General features: G+C 45.8%; 1 protein-coding gene across 1 annotated transcript in view; it reads right to left on the bottom strand.

The window, feature by feature from the left end:
• The window catches only part of Nck2 (NCK adaptor protein 2), a 128,426-nt gene extending 114,923 nt beyond the window's left edge, over positions 1-13,503 (bottom strand). The window contains exon 1 of the mRNA XM_021198027.2: positions 13,304-13,503. The gene's annotated coding sequence lies outside the window, so the exon portion shown is untranslated. The remainder of the gene's footprint in view (positions 1-13,303) is intronic.
• Positions 13,504-17,600: the final 4,097 nt, after the last annotated feature.

The raw sequence follows: 17,600 nt of genomic DNA, 5'->3' as shown, positions 1-17,600 counted from the left end.
AACCAAGACCCTATTTACGTTGAAAAGCAATGCTGGTTTGCTTTCCCATGCTAAACAGAACTTTAAAAATAAAGGCTGACATCTGTCCACCTCTGGAAAAGTTTTACAGACCACCTTTGTGATCTGGGCACTGGATTGAGAAACTGGCAGTCTGAAAGGCTACACTTACAAAAATTCGGGACCCTGATGTAAAAAGAAACATCCAAACTAGAATAAGAAACAGTTTTAAGTTTCAAAGGAAGTATTTGACTCAAATCAGACCTAGGAGAAAACAAAACAAGTCCTTGCCATAGCTCGGCGGGGTTGATCTGCAACACCCACTGCTCCACAAGAAACAGACATCTGACTGGATAAACCTTCTCTAAATCAAAAGGTGGCCCATGCCTTTAACTGCAGCACTCAGGAAGCAAAGGCAGGTGGATCTCTTTGAGTTCCAGGCCAGCCAGGACCTCCTAGTAAGACCCTGTCTCAAAAACCATGCATTAAAAACAAACAGAAACAAAATGTGAGCTAATGCACTTACACCATTATCAACCAAAACAAGAAATAAATTACCTGTGTGCGACCTAAGTGCAATATTCAGCTAAAACCTGAAATAAGTAGTTTTACTGATTTTTTTTAAACGTAAATAAGCAACAGACAAGCAGAGTTTACATTATAAGAACAGAACAGGAGCCGGGCCTGGTGGCGCAGGCCTTTAATCCCAGCACTCGGGAGGCAGAGGCAGGCGGATTTCTGAGTTCAAGGCCAGCCTGGTCTACCAAGTGAGTTCCAGGACAGCCAGGGCTATACAGAGAAACCCTGTCTCGAAAAATAAAAATTAAAAAAAATAAAATAAAAAATAAAAAAACAGAACAGGTTTAGCTAAGCCCAAAACAAGAGTCTACTGTGTGCAAACAAATGGTCTGACTTTCATCTGAGTCCTTGAAATAGCTACATGAGCGGATGAGTGTGTTGAGGCAGCCACCAAGGAACAACTCCTCTCAGGTGACCGCTCTAGCCTCCACCTCCAAGGAACTTGGGAAAGAGTTCTCCAAAATACTGGAACTACATTTCCGTTGGCGTTAGGGAGGGTGGGAGAGACTTTGTGTAGTGTCTCCTCTCTCGCAAATGTGGAGATGGTGATTAAAGGTCAGAAATGAGTGTGGACTGAAAGAAATTTCTAGGCTAGTTTACAGGCTCCCTGGGGGTAGATCTCTGGCTGGCTCCCACAGCCCTGGCACACAGTTGGTATCAATAAATATTAAGTGAACACTGCTTATTCAAAATACAATCCCAACAGTAGTCCACCACACAAGGGAGGTCTGAAAAATAACAGGATTTGTCACCTCTACACCCACCCACTTTCAGCCTCAACCACTGTGGAGGATCTGATACATGTAGCAGGGCCATGTATCTGCCACTTAAATCATTTATTCATGCTTCTTAAAGGAAACATTCTACCAATCAAGGACTACATCACACTAACTATAAAAGCCCCAAAGGCAGTCCTATAAGAAACACTGTGGCAACCTCTTTCACAAAAACACAAAACAGTGTTAGGAGAAGATAAATGCAATTGTGTAACTAGCCAAGTCAGTAGCAAAGAATCTCTACTTCGCATAGGAATCAAGACTTCAGACGTTCAAATTGAGATAAGCCTATTAATCAAGTTTAGAATGACATAATTTAATACAGTTCAAATTATAATGAAAAGCCAAAATATCCCCCACCTAAGGCAGATGCTTACAAAGACAAGCCACAGTGGAGGACAGGGCCAGCAGCTCTCAAGAAGCATCCCCACACTACAGATCTCTCTCCAGAAAGCCATTCACACTTGGGAACATACAGCCAGTTTGGATAATTTCTTCATCTACAAAACATCCAATTCACAACAGAAGATTCCTTCTACCCACCCTCCAAGAAGAAATGGCACTGAATAGCCTATAGGCAACAAAAAGATACATACATTGCTCAGCCCACCTAACTTCAGAAGTTCCTAGTGTTCCCCAAGAGTTACCATTAACTTTCCAGAGGATCCTCAGCCATCTGAGATAGGAATAGAGAAAAGAACTCAGAACATTGACATTTCACTGTGTTGCTATGGTATTCATCCTAGTAACAGAACCGGAAGAATGGTGATAAGAAATTCGGTCAAAAGAGGAAGACGACAGGACAGGAAATAATCAACACAACACAGACAGCTGCGAAGACAAGGCAACTCCAACTGGCAAGCCTCCTCCACATTGCTAGGGTCCTTTATCCCCCTGCTTGATCAAGAAAGAGCCTGTTTACAAAGGGGAAAAAAAATTTCAGACAGTCATCATATCCTAGGCTGGCTAATCCATAGTTGTGTAGACGCTGGGAGTCAGCAACTAACAGCCAAATTAGACTTTTCCCTTTCCTTCTCCTTCCTAAGGTCTAATTTGTGGTATTTGTGCTCTCTCTTTGAAGAGGGTAAGGACCATACAAAGCAGACTTCAAACATTCAAACACTAACGCATGTGCCTACCTCAAAACAAACCAGGTTGAGCCCTCAAGACCATGAACTTTAGTAATAACAAAATACATCTCTCTGGATAATCATCAGTGTAAAGTTCCTAAGAAAACAGATGTCTTTTGATCAGCCATTGCTTAAGCAACTGATAAAAGGTCCCCTATCACTCCACATCAGTGGGCCTTCTGAGAGCAATAGACTTTATTCACAGTTAGGCTAGGTGTCACAATGCAACAATCGGCTCTTCCTAGGTATGTGGTACAGATATGCTGACTGGACACAGATAAGCAGACTGACAAACTTTGGCATTATTACAGACACACACACACACACACACACACACACACACACACACACACAAAGAGTCAATTACATAGAAGTGTCTCCTTTACATATTTAAGGACATAGATGTACAAATGGTATTCAGGAGTTCTAAACATGTATAACTTTCACTATGTTGATGAAAATAAAATTGGTCTCCTAAAAGCAACTTAACACTTATGTGGAGAAAATTGCATTCATTCCCGCCAAGGCCGATTAGGGGTATCCTGAGCTAGTTAACGCTTGGCTGTGGGGACAGACTTATGTATTTCAGGATTACAACAGCCAGCCTGTATCCACTAACCACCCACAGCACCTCTAAGCATGACAAGTGTCTCTAGCTATTACCAACTGTCAGCACAGGAAAGTTGCTCAGCTGCAAATCAATGAGTTTTATAGACATGGGTAAAGGATGTTCAAGCCTCCATCAAGATTTTCAAAATACTAACCTTGAAAAAAGCAATTTGGATTTGCAAAAGTGAACTGTCTCTATTTCCCAATCCAAATCTAATAGCAAATCAGATCCCAAAATGAAGATGAAGCCATGCGTGTACTAATATGCAGGATGTCAAAACATTTTCTCCCTCAGGCATGGACCCCTGACCCATTAGACACAATCGTGAAGAGAGAATCCAGTTCTACTGCAGACAGAATCCTCTTTTCTTTGGATGACTGTGCATATCAGGTACAAGGCACAATCAAGTCTGAAAAGAACACCAAGACTCTTGACCCACAGGCAGTTCATCAAACACACTTCAGTTCTGCCCAGGCAAAGCAGAAGACTGATCAGAAGGGATAAGAGTCAATCTATAAAGCCAAGCAAGGCCGATCCCAGGGAGACTGTGAACAAGGACAGAAAGGGTAGTGTGTGCACCCAGGTGAATATACCACAGAGAAAAGCCCAGTGGTTGAACAGAGGCCCACACAAGAGTGAAGAAATAAAGGGAAATCCCCAAAGCACAGAAAGGGGAAAAGAATAGGCAGAAAAGACTCAATTTATTATCTATCTTGCTAGATTCTGCTAAGTTTGTTTCTTTAAATTCACTGGTTAACCAGCCAAGATTCTGGAAACTTTCCAAAATAACTCTCTGAATCCTTTTATTTCTTGCTTTAAAAAAAAAAAAAAAAAAAAAAAGTTGTTTATTTTAATTTAAAAAATACTAACATAGCCAGGCATGGTGGCGCATACCTTTAATCCCAGCACTCGGAAGGCAGAGGCAGGCAGATTTCTGAGTTCGAGGCCAGCCTGGTCTACAAAGTGAGTTCCAAGACAGCCAGGGCTACACAGAGAAACCCTGTCTCGGGAAAAAAAAAAAAAAAAAAACTAACGTAGCTTGCGGTTTTTATGTCAACACCAAGCTGGCTTCCATCACACACAACAATAAGAACAATTTATTATCAGTTCTGACTGGCCCTCCTCACACACCCAGGCTTGATACAAGCTTGTAAACTGATTAGCCATAAAATGGACACAGCGGACAGAAGGAAGAAAGGAAAGACAGCAAGCATGCTTCTGCAGTCAGGCTCCTAAGTGATATAATTAAAATATTTGTTGACTTACAGACATCCTCAGCCAAAATTCATACATTCTGAAGAAGCGGAGGGACATCCTTGAAGGGAAATCGATAGACATGGGCAGACTGTATCATTTCCAGGCACTTTTTTCCAGGCTCATGAAAAAAGGCTCCCCAAGACTCTGGTAACCTCCGAACACCAAAGGCCAAGTCTGGAAAGGTCTGGAACACACACGCCCGTGCCATAGTTCCCAAAGGGAGTCTGAGCAGCTGCTTCCAAGGATGCAGACCAAGAGGCAACCCTGCCTTCTACGGCATACTTGGAAATCCTCAAGACCTTGGCCCATGACAGACAGGCACAGGGGGAGTAGTCAGAAAGCAGTGTAACCCTTCAGAGCCGCCTCTCCAAGGCCGCTGAAGCAGTCTTATTCATTCAGTCTTTCCCAACTCCAGAGCCGCCGCCTCCACAATGGAGCTGATAAGGAGTTTCCAGAATGAATCTACATCCAAGCACCACTCCCTACCAATGATTTCTTCTTTTTTTTGCCTCTCATCATTTCTCAAATCTTAACTATCATGAACATTTACGTTCCATTTTATGCATTTTGGACATATCCTAACAAAGGTATAGTGGCCTGGCTTAGAGGGCAAGGTGGTCAGAACAGGAGGAATTCCAGACCAGCCACTGGGTGGCTGAGATCTCAGCTGGCTGGCCAATCCAGTCCCCGTTTTTTTCTTTTTCTTTCCAGAATAAAGGCAGAAAGTGCCATGTTCGGGTCTTGTGAGAATTCAATGAGTTATTGTCTGTAATGTGCTTAGAACAGTAATTACAATGTCTGGTCCTATGTGTATGTGTGCATGTATATAAGTGTGAGAGACCACTCAAAAACATGATTTTAGCTTCTATACCTACATATAGATTAAGTACTTAGCACTGATCAAAAATATGTAAAAACTTATTTATGTTGATAATTTAAATCTCTACAATAAAAGCACATTTCTAAAAGGTTTGTAATGCACTAAGAAGGATATGTGCTGTTAAATATACCTTGTATGCTCGATTCTGAAGACTTCATCAAATAAAAAAAAAAAACAGTCTAATCACACATTAATTATGTTTGTAATGACTATATTCATAAATCAAACTCACTATCCTGGGTAAAGAAAAACATGACAGTAGCACTTGTTTCTTTTTACACTTTTAATGCAGCCCTGAGATCCTTTAAAGGTACATCTGGGGCTGGCATTCACATGGGTGAGTGACTCACATGGCATTTCAATGGGACAGCACTGACCAACAAACAATGGCTTCAAGTGGAATTTACAGGGAGGAGACACTGCGTTAAAAGGCACACACCCACCCGGCTTTCTGCAGACAATCTCTCTTCCCATAGAGGCAGGATCCTGCTGCACTCTATGCAAAACCACAGCTACACATCAGCCCAGCAGTCTAGGGCTAGCCCTGAGCAGCCCCAATGGGCAGCAGAGTCTAAGAGAAGTTCCTGACCAGAGTTAGCAAACCGCTGTGGGTATGTGGTACAGATGGCAGTAGCTTAGGGGAGAGTGGATTCTGGAGACCAAAGACAACAGTGAGTATGTACGCTCACATCTACAACACCGGGGACTTAGAACATCTCGGGAGATGGATGCTGGGGCAATGGAGACTCACCAAGTGCAAAAAGTGGCCTCGACTGAGTGTTAGGGCACAAAGAATGAGAAGACAGATGGCAGGAGTTGTCAGAAGCTGTTTTGATGTCAAAGTCAAAGGAAAAAAAGAATAGAGCAGTCAGCGAAAGCAATCTTTCGGAGGGAGAATCAATAGGGCTGATAACCAGACTGGGGAGACAAGAGGAAATTCAAGGATGAATTGGCAGATGGATGAAGAGGACAGTAGCCAGAGAGCAAGGCCAGGAGACAGCATAGTTTGAGACACTGGACATTTTAGAAATAATTAGGAAAGATGACTGGTTCGTATCAATGAATGAATGAAAGGATAGACAAATGAACCACACCAAATAATGAAGCAACAAAGGAACCATGATCAAACCAACCTATGCGGATGGAGAATGGTTCCAGGTTAGCCCCACTCTCCAATGTGGTCACCTATAACAGTAGACTATCCTTGGTCATAAACACACACAGAGCACAAGATGTGTCTCACCAAAGAACACCGTGCACAGTCCAGGAAGAGCACGCACTCACTGGCTCACAGGACCACAGCCCTGTCAGAGGTAGCAGACCCTGCCCTATGCTTTTACTCTCACGAGGGATCAGCAAAGGCGTTCCTTCTCATGCAAAACCCACCATGTCCTCCGCTGTATTTATGAGAGTCCCTCCTCATAGTGAAAAACCAGGAACAAACCACAGTGAGTGCCCACAGCCACACCGCATGGTGAAGGCAAGCGTTCACAGTGAACTGTGTCAAGCCTTTTTGTCTTTAATCACTCTGCTTAAAGCCTCAAAGCAAAGTGCCAGTGCTTCTTACCAGCTGTGGGATTTGAGGGCAAGACTCGATGAGGCGTTAGCAGTCTCTTTTTACTTCTAGCTATTCTGAAACCATCCCTGGCAGTTGTCCTCAGAGGAAAATAAACAGATTCCAGACCTGGGTGGTGAAAGCAACTGTATGTCCTAAGACTAGCCATTTGAGAAGACAGTTACACTGTGACAGATGGAATTGTAGCCCCAGATTCACACACTGAGGCTCTAACCCCCAAATAATGACGCAAGGATACCATCCCCCATCATGGTTCCAGAACCACTGAAGTTCCCAAATCTTCAGATGTTCCCATCACTTCTGTAACCTTACACAATCTTTTGTATCACCTATGATCTTCATCCCATAAATTCAAGATTATGTATACATCCAATAGCACTAATGATATGGAAACTATACTAAGAAATAAATTTTTTAAAAAACTGTATCTATTTAGTAAAGATAAAAGTTTTGCAATTGGTCAAAAACAGATGTTGAATACCAAATGTATCCGGACACAACATTAAAGAAGATAGTTGAAGCTGGGCGTGGTGGTGCACATCTTTAATCCCAGCACTTGGAAGGCAGAGGCGGGCAGATATCTTGTGAGTTTGAGGCCATACAGTCTACACAGTGAGCTTCAGGCCAGTCGGAGATTCATACATAGTGAGTTCTCCATCTCCAAAATAAGCAATATTCTCCTATTGGGGCTGGAGAGATGCTTACTGGTTAAAAGCTCAGACTGCTCTTAGGGCAAATTTGGTTCTCAGGACCTATGTCAGGCAGCTCAGAACTGACTGACTGCAGCTTCAGGGCATCTAACACACTCTCTGGCCTCTGCAGGCACCAACACTCACATGCATACAGCTACACACAGACACACAGACAAACACATGTTCACAAACATATAATTTCTTTTCAAAGAAAATTCAAGTGGGGGAAGGTGACAGCTAAAAGTGATAAAGTATGGGAACCTTATCTAATAGAACTGCTTCCTTCCTAAGAAGACAAGGGCCCAGCAGAGACCCTTTACTCTATACACCTGCAGTAAATAAATTAAAACAACCAAAACAAAGCTGCCAATTAAAGACAAGAGGGCCAACAGGAAGTAAGACAAATTAAGACAACATAACCTTGGTCTTCCTGCTTCCAGGATGCTGAGAAAGTTCACTCTGCTGTTTCAGCCACCTAGTGCAGTATTCCACTACAGAAGACCAAGCGGACCAAACCACACTAAGCAGGGATGAATACCCTGGACACTAGAGGACCTTCCAGGCAACTCTGGCTCCTAAAAACAAAGCAAGGACACAAAGTCACTGCCATATCTCCTGCCTGCCTACACAAATGGTTCTTCTTCCAAGGGCTCCACAGGTAAACTGCCCCCCAACCACATCTGCACATACCTGAAACACAGCACAGTACACATCTGTGGGAGAGCCCAGTCCATTGTGGGTGGGGCCACCCTGGGATGGTGACCCTGGGTTCTAGAAGAAAGCAGGCTGAGCAAGCCAGCAGAAGCAAGCCTCCGTGCTCTCTGACTCAGCCCCTGCCTCCAGAAATAAGTAAGTAAATAAATAAGCCCTTCCCTCCCCAATTGTTCTTGGTCATAGTGTTTCGTCACAGCAACAGAAACTATAAGACAACACCCAAGGGCTATGACAAAACTCGGGGACTCAGTAACCCTCACCTGCTGCCTTCTGAGAGGTGACAGGGCACTGAGTAACCTAAGCCCATGACCCCTGGCATTTTTCTCACACAGATGTCAGACCCAAATGTCATTCTACGCAGAACACTAAACATGAACAAGCAAAAAGTACTTTGTAAACCACAAAATTACACTGACATCTTATTCTTATCTTGTCATCTGGCAGTTTGGGTCTTCTTTTAACAACTGGCTAGCCAATGTATTTCCCAAAACTGTCTTATACAAAGAAATTGCAGTCCAGGTTGTATGTTCCCCATCCAACAGGTTTGGGGCCAGAAGTGTGTCAGCCTTTGAGATATGTACAGCACATACGTGTGTCACCCTTGACTGAAACTCCTGGGCAAATTATTTGCTTATCCTACTGACATATTTGTTATTTACTATCACCCCGATCTACCCTGCATTTGTCACACTTAAAGGAAATAACACCCAAGTCAAAACAAAAAATTCACATGTTTCATATATAGTTGATATTTGCACCTGAGTGTAATCTCAGTATTTCTAATCTGCTTGAATTTGGACAATTTGTCACAAGGTCAGGGGTGGAATATTCCATGTATGGCATCATATTGTGTTGGTGTTCAGAAAGCCTTCATTTTGGGAATGCTTTCTCAAAAAGTGTTAATCATCCTTAGTTATCAGTGAAATTTAAATGTATACAACTTTGAGACTTCATCTCAGTGTGGTCAGAATGGCCTATATCAACAAAGCAAATGCTGGTGAGGTTGCAGAAGAGGAATCCTCATCCACTACTCGAGTAAATGCAAACTATCATCACTAGGGAGAGTCCTCAAAAAGCACACCAACCAAAATAAATGTAACATAGGACCCACTCCTTGGCCCATGCCCAAAGGGCTCACACATCCTATTCCTCGGATACTTACTCAGCCAGGTTCACTGCCACCCTATTCACAACATGGAAACAGCCTAAATGTCCTTCGGCAGATGAACAGACAATAAAAATGTGGCACATATATGGTAGGATGCTATTCAGCTGTAAAGAAAAATGAAGTCACGAAATTTGCAGACCAGATTTTCAGGTTACAGATCTTCAACCTACAATTAAATTCTGAGTAAACACGTACCTTCTTTTTAATTATATATATATACATATATATGTGTGTGTGTGTGTGTGTGTGTGTGTGTGTGTGTGTGTATGTGTGTGTGTATGTGTGTGTGTGTGTATGTATATTGCCAAATACAGACAGTAGAAAGGGAGTACTAATCAATAACTACTTCCTAGCAACACGACCAGCGCGTTGGTCAGAGCTATCACATCAGGCTGATGGGCAGCCTCACCTACTGAAAAACTCCAACACTCAAGCACGGCGCACACCTGTCATCCCAGCATTCCAGAAGTTTCAGCAGAAGGATCAAGTTTGAGGACAGTGTACAGTGAGAAAACATCTCACAATAACAAAACCATTCAGTCCCACCACAGAGCTCTGGGCTGGGGTTTGTTTAGCTCCACAAAGGGCAGTCACAATGCAGGTGCACAAAATGGATTATGTAAGATTACCTTCAGGGTGTATACAGGGGGATATAAAGGAATTTCGTGGGTTTGTTTTTTTTGTTTTTTTTTTTTTTTAAGTTTCACTGCAGAACTACAAATGACTTGCCATGCAAGAGAATTTACCAAATTAAAGGCCACCAGATCACATCCCCTCACTGTCTCAAAAGTCTTAGAGACCAATGTTGTGGTGTAGTAGTTAAGACTCTGAGCAGAACCTAAGATTCTGATTTCATCACCAACCTCAATAACACAGGTCAGAAATCAACAATGTGCTAAGAAATGTGTTGTCACACATGAACTATGGATCAAATGCTATGATCAACACCTTCCAGCCTATACCAGGGTAAGAAATTATGAAGACGACTAGGAAGAAGGTCATAAATGTCCAAAGGAAACTATCAAGAAAGATCATTGCCTCTTAGTTGAGAGGGAAGATGGTGAAATACAGGAGAGAAATGGCCCTTCAAAAAGATGAAATTTAAGACAGCCATAAAATCTGAGAAAAGGACCTTTGGCTACTCACACGGGTACTAGTCAGAGATGGAAATACCACTGTGGCCCTAATGTGGTACGGCTATGTCGAGCTAAGGGACACAGTTTTCACTGTCATGGCCTGGAGGACTGAGAATTTCAGGTGGAAGTGAACTCCAGGGGAACGGGCAGGAAGTGGGGTGGGAACTGGGGAGCCGAGGATGTGATTCTCTAAAAAGGCTTTACCATCATGTTCTCTGTGTTTTGTTCAAAGTCAACTGCTGAAAATTAAAAAAAAAAAAAAAAAAAGTCTTTTTAAAAATTGCACTACTCTGATGGCCTAAAGAAATGCATTCTGTTCACCATGGCTGCATACCTCTGATAGCTTGTTTTAAAAGGCTGCCTAACTTACACAGAATGGCACAAATGGCGTCATTTTTTTTTTCACTTATGTCCCTTGGAAACACCTTGAGAAATGTTTCTATCACTCATTTTTTAGTTAAGAGAAACAATTCCAAAGCAACATTTGAAGTCCCTCTGGATGGGAAAACTAACTTCCTAAGTCTCTAGGGGAAGCTTCCTGGTCCTTTTGTTAAGAAAAGTGAGCTTACAAGTTTCCCCAGCCACTGCTCACTACAGGGCTCTGCACTTGCAACAAGCAGCCTTGAATTCTTCAGTCATTAAGGCTCATTATGAACATCAGAAAATCATTTCCACGAGTCATGTCAGCCCCAGTGCACACTGCAAGCCAGTCAGTTAGAAGCATGTGTGCCCTACAAAGCAACCAAGCCCGGTCTTGCCAGGGCAAATTAAGCTAATGCAAGTGATCAAATAAAGGACTCCAGGTCGCTATGCAATCAGTGAATCTCCGGGATGATTTCAAGGGGTCATCCGGTCTCCTCCACCAAGGAAAGATCTAGAGAGATTTAACAAGGATGAAAGCACATTTCTCAAACACCTGGGTGCTGTTTGTCAGGAATGTGCAGTACCCCAAAGTACAGGACAGAGGTCAGGAACATGCCTGGGTCAAAGAGAAAGGGAGGAAGAAGACTGAAGCAAGGACCCATGGGGAAAGCAAAATTGAAAGCCTGGAAATGGACTGAAAAGACTACAAGGAGCTGGAAACCACCTTTTATAAGCTCTACCCATTTTAAAGGGGTCAGTCTCTCCACCGATGGGCAAATCACCTATCAAGAGCTCACAGAGCAACTTCCAACCCTGAAACTGGGGCTCCGTTCAAGTACATCTAAGAAACCGAGAGCAAGACAGGCAGTGAGCTGTAACTCAAAGCTTTACAGCTGCACGACGTTCTCATTTCAGCTTCAGATCATAGGGACCTTTACGTTCTCCAATCAAAACTACACTAACCTACCAGGAGGTGAGAAAGTTTAAGGGAGGATTGTCTCTTTCGGTCACTTAGGAAAAACCCGAAGGTGTAAAACCTTATCTGTCTAAAGTGCACCTTCTCCATTGTGTTCACTGGCTGCCTTCACTACATAAACCCGGCACATGCACGAGAAAGTCCGGTTTCTAAGTCTCTATCTATAAACACTTGGAAAGTGAATGGAGGGAGTGCCCAAAGCACAGTTGAGATGTTCTGATAAAGTAGTGACCTTTAGACTAGAAAAACCACCGTGGCTAACTATACCAAAAAAAAAAAAAAAAAAACCCAGGCTGGAAACACACCCAAAATTATTCTCATTCCTCCTCAAAATCTCTGCTGAAAAGCAAGTATTGGGTGAGGAGCAGAGAAGTCTCCAGGGGAGGGTACCAGCAAGCCACGCCCACTGGCCAACGGACTGTTTCTTTTTGGGTCAACCAAGGAACAGGGCCTGTGCACCTCCAGCCCAAAGTCGGACCTGTTCACCCCACACAGAGACGCAAACTTGGCAAGACTGGCCTTAAACCTGTTCGCAAAATAAGGAAAGCCAAATAAGGAGGAAGCGGCCGACCTGAATGGGTTAGGGTGGCAGGGACCACTGCACTTGGCACCCAGCTGTGTCCCCAAGCTGTTCACAATACTACTGTAAGTCACGTCTGCTATCCATTAACCACCACCCGCGCACACCTTCCGGGAGAATCGCTGTTGTGTATAAATAACAGCGTTTTGCAAATCCAACCTCTCCACACAATGCCAAGCTAACAGCGCTCAAAAGGGAGGTGCCATCGGGGCATTAAAAGTCACACATCAAATTCTTGCAGAACCACTTGCTTTAATCGCCCTGAATAAACTGAGGGGGCAGAGCAACTGGGAAAAACTTTGGCTGAGGAGGTTTAAGTCTTGGAAATGCGGGACCGGGCGCAGGGACTGGAAGGAACCAGGCACAAAAGCGCCCTGCGCCGAGGCAAGGACCTCCTTTATGGAACGTGACAGCAGCTTTGTGCCGGATCACGAATAGTTCTAAATACTGTTAAGTTCTCCCTGGCCATCGCAGCCTCCCGCTTCCTAGCTCTGTGGCCCTCAGATCCCAGGCTATTCTTCCCAGGCACGCGCTCCCGGCGACCTGGCCACGGTTCGGTCCCACGCCCGCCCGCAGGCCAGGGCGGCTCGTGTTCCCGAGGGCTTTCGGTCCTTGGTCCCCCGAGTCCGCCCGCGGAGGGCGCCCCACCCCCACGCCAGCCCCAGGCTGAGGGAGGCGAGGGCTCGCAGGAAGGTGTGTATCCGAGGTGCGGGTGCCCGGGGACGCCAGGCCGCGGCGGGGCTGAGGGCACCGGCCGGGTGCGCAGGGGTAGCCGCTCCCTGGCCCTCCCCGGGCGGCCGCGGCCCGCCCGCCCCTCTCTTCCAACTCTACGGACCGGCCCAAGTTTGCAGCCCCCGCCATCGCCTTACCTCGCCGCACAGTGCACGCCGGAGGCCGGAGGGCAAGCAGCGCGAGTCCCGGGGCGGCGGCCGCGCTGCGCCCGCCCAGATGCCGCTCTTTGTCTGCACCGCTCCCTCCTCCCGCCACCCAGCGGACGCAATTGGACCCGGCGGACCCCGCCGGCCCGGGAGCCCCGAGCCTGCCTGCCGCCGAGCCCTCCTCACCACCACCGTCGCCGCCGCCACCGCCGCCGCCCGCTCGGCCGCGCGCACCGGCCTGCGATCCGCGGCGGCGACCCTCCCGCGCAGCGCCCGCCTCCGCGCGCTCCCCGCCCGCGCTCCTCCCTGGCTGCCGTGACGCCGCCCAGGGGCCGGCCCAGCCCGGCGCACGCGGGGCGGGCGGGGGACCCACCTGGGAGTCCCGGCCAGGCCTCGGGGGGGGGGGGGGAGAAGCTCTGCCTGGGGGGCTTCAAGCCGTAACTCGCTCTAAATTGGAGTTGGGGGCACCCGGGAGGAGCTGCGAGGGAGAAGGGGGTGCCACTTGCAGCCCACGAGACCCGGTCGTCTCCGCACCCGGCTGTGCGTCGGGAGCCTTACAACGACCTCCCTACCCCGCCCCCCAAGCATTCCCACGGCACTCTCAGCCAAACAGGCCTGGTGTCCGTCAGAAAAGTGACTTACATAAAAATGTCACTTCCTCCCAGTAATTGCTTGTGGGCATTTTCTTTATTTATTTGCCTTGCATTTATTTACTTTCCCATCCAGACACTTTTTTACTCCACCCCCCTACCCCCACCCCCCAACCTCCAGGCGGGACCACTTCCTAGAGGGGGAGGAGAGGAAACCCGACCTCAGCTGCCTCCGCAGCGTCCTGGCCAGCTTATTAGAGCCCAGGAATTCTTTAGTACTGGAGGCTGAGAAAGCTTTAGAAGGAAACCTTGCTCTCCCTGCCTTGAGTAGCAGCTAACCTGTAAGCAAACTTGGAAAGCTAGAACCCTAGGTCGAGGGGAAGGACTGAATCCAGATGTTTCTTCTCCAAGCTCCTTCACTCGTTATCCCCCAAAGGAAGCCCTGATATTCAAATGGATTCCGTTTTCAGGTTGGGCGACTCACATTTATTTTAATGAGATTCTACCTTAGCCCTTGGTTCCTCCTTATTAAGGCAGAAACAATTCACCCTAAGTGACCAGGCAACTGCCTCTCTCCCTAAAGGAAGTTCCCAGGCATAAGTAACTTGAGGAAGCTTGGCTACAGTCCTCGCAGCCATTGACTGTAGGCTTCCTGAACTGTGTCACCTTACACAGGTGTCTCACAACCTCCTCCGCTTTATCACATGAGATGTTTACCTGCCTTATATGTAAAGTACCTGGCTCATAGCCTGAAAGGAGGGCACTGGGAAGCATCCTGTACAAAATCAGCACACCCAACAGTCTCTTCCAGTCGGAGATGCTAGCTTCATCCATCCTTTGTTGCAGACCTCATCCTGTTACTATCTAGCTTTACAAAAATGAAGGCAGAACTCTAACCAATAGTTTAGCCCTACCTAAAATTAGTTTATGCTAAATAAATAAGACAATATGGACACAGTTTTTAAGCTTTTGCTTTGAATAGTGGCCTCAGACTCCTCTTACTGATTCTGTATAAGATCTCCACAGAGATTTAAACAAGAAGGATGCCCCTTGGCTCATGTATTTGCATGCCAGTTAGTAAGCTATTTAGATTAGGAGGGTGTGTCCTTGTTGGAGGAGACTTGTCACTGGGAGTAAGCTCTGAACTTTCAAAAACTTAGCCAGCGCCTGGGTGTCTGGGTGTCTGGGTGTCTGGGTGTCTGGGTGCTTGCTGCCCAGTGGATCAGAGTATAGCTCTCGGTTACTTCCCCAGCATCATGCCTGCCTGCTGCCAAGCTCCACACCATGATGATAGTGGACCAAGCCTCTGAAATTGTAAGCAAGCCCCCAATTAAATTCATAGATGATAGATCAGTGTGTGTGTGTGTGTGTGTGTGTGTGAGAGAGAGAGAGAGAGAGAGAGAGAGAGAGAGAGAGAGAGAGAGAGAGAGAGAGAGAGAGAGAGTCTTAGTTTAGTTTGGGTTTTATTGCTGTGAAGGAGACACCATATCCAAGGCAACTCTTTTTTTTTTTTTATGGTTTTAGAGCTTTATTGTAGAAAGGCAGGGGAAAAGAGAGAAGGTAGAGAGAGAGGGAGAGAAGGGGGAAGAGGAAGAGAGAAGGAAGGCTAGAGAGTAAGAGAGGTAAAAGCTTAGAGCCCAAGGCAACTCTTATAATAAGGGCAAATATTTCATTGGGGCTGGAGTACCGTTTCAGAAGTTCGGTCCATTGTCATCATGGTCCGAAGCAGGGCAACATGCAGGCAGACATGGTGCTGGAGGAGCCAAGAGTTCTACATCTTGATGGGAAGTAAGGCAGCCGGGAAGGAGGAGACTGATTCCACACTTGGGCAGAGCTTGAGCACTAGGAGACCTCAAGCCCGCCCCCACGGTGATGCACTTCCTACTCCAACAAGGCCACACCTGCTAATAGTGCCACTCCCTGTAGGCCAATCATTCAAACATATGAGTCTGTGGGGCCAAATCTATTCCAACCACCACAAGACAGATTAGTGAGACACAGCTATCGATGAGATAGAGAGAGAGATGAATTGCCTTGCCATGGTTTCTCTTCACAGCAATAGAATACAAACTAAGACAGTTTTTGAAGACTAGATGTTGATATCTGGTATCCTATCTGGTTGCTCTCACTGGACCCAATAGCTCACTATTTGGCTACTGTAGCTAAGTAGACTGCTGGGGAGAATCCTGTCTCCATGTCCTGATGGTTACATACCTACCTACCAGGCATTTATGTGGGTACTGGGAATCCAAACTCTGCTCCTCGTGTTTATATGACAAGTACTTTATCATTGAACCGTCCCCCTAGCCCCTGCAATATGAAAGGTCATTTTTATATGCCCACTCCTGGTTAAACTATAGTCTTAAAGAACTTCAGTTTATCTTCACTGCTTGAATGAAGGCTAGTCCACTCTGCTAGATCACTCGCTCTCCTTCCCAAGCAAGCTCTTCATCCCATAGCCTCCGTCTTAGCCTTGACCAGTGGTTCTCAACCTTCCTAATGCTGTGCCCCTTCTATACAGTGTTATGGATGTGCCCCCAATTAGCCCCACTACCATGATGTGGTAGCCCCCAACCATTAAATTGTTTTCACTTCTACTTCACAACTGTAATTTTCCTACTGTTATGATTCACAATGCAAATATCTGATATCCAGGATGGTCTTAACTGACCACTGGTCTATGATCTACCTCAACTCACAGAAGAAACAGCATTCCATCTTAACCTCTTCTTGACCCATCTCCCAGTCTCCCACCATCCTAGAAATAAAGTACCCTAACCCCACAGTTCCATCAAACTATGATGCGTGTGGTTCATCGTTCTCAAACATTGGAATGTGCGTTCCCTCCCATTTCCACTACAGGATCTTGACATTTATGTTATGCCCCAGCAATACTTACCATGAATTGTTACTGAACCCGGATCTATCAACTCTAATGCCCATTTCACACCCCCAAAAGCTGCAGCAGTAAAAAAGCTGGGGCAGAGCTGCGTGTGCCTGCTCCCCAGCTCCTCTTCTTCCATCCCCACCACCTTCCAGTTAGTCCTGCATGCTTTCTCATATTCATACTGGGTGTTGGTGTCATCTTAACCTTGTTAAAAACTGCTTTCTGCTGTCCTTTCTCCTTGCCCACTACAGTCTCAACAAAGAGCTTCCGGTCCCCACGAATCAGAAGACTAGAGCATTTGTTCCTAGGAAGGCTGGGAAATTAGCCGAGTCCTGGGGCTACCTAACAAATTAGATGAGACAATAAAAGTGCATTTTGTCCTTTCCCCACTCTGAAGTCCACACTCTCCCCTAAGGCCCCAGAGAACACCCCTTTCTTACCTCTCTTGGCTACTCATGGCTCCAACATTCTTTGACTTGTGTCTACTTCATCCCAATGTCTGCTTTGTGCTAACATAGCCAGTCCCCAATCCAAGACCATCATCTCTTTTCTCTCTTTCTAAAGACATGTGCTTAGATTCAAGATACACTCTAACCCAGAGTGATCTCATCTCAGTATCTTTAGTATACACCATTCACAAAAACCCTTTTATTAACTAGGGTCAAACATCTTTGGGGCTACCATTCAATCCACTACAAGGCCTACCATAGGGGATTTTCTTTTTTTTAAAGCTTGTTTCATCAAAAACAAAACATATACCGGGCGTGGTGGCGCACGCCTTTAAACCCAGCACTTGGGAAGCAGAGGCAGG

The sequence above is a fragment of the Mus pahari genome, chromosome 5, assembly GCF_900095145.1.
Source record: "Mus pahari chromosome 5, PAHARI_EIJ_v1.1, whole genome shotgun sequence".
NCBI lineage: Eukaryota > Metazoa > Chordata > Mammalia > Rodentia > Muridae > Mus > Mus pahari.
Note: the sequence above shows the minus strand (reverse complement) of the source record. Positions and strands in the feature narration are given on the sequence as shown.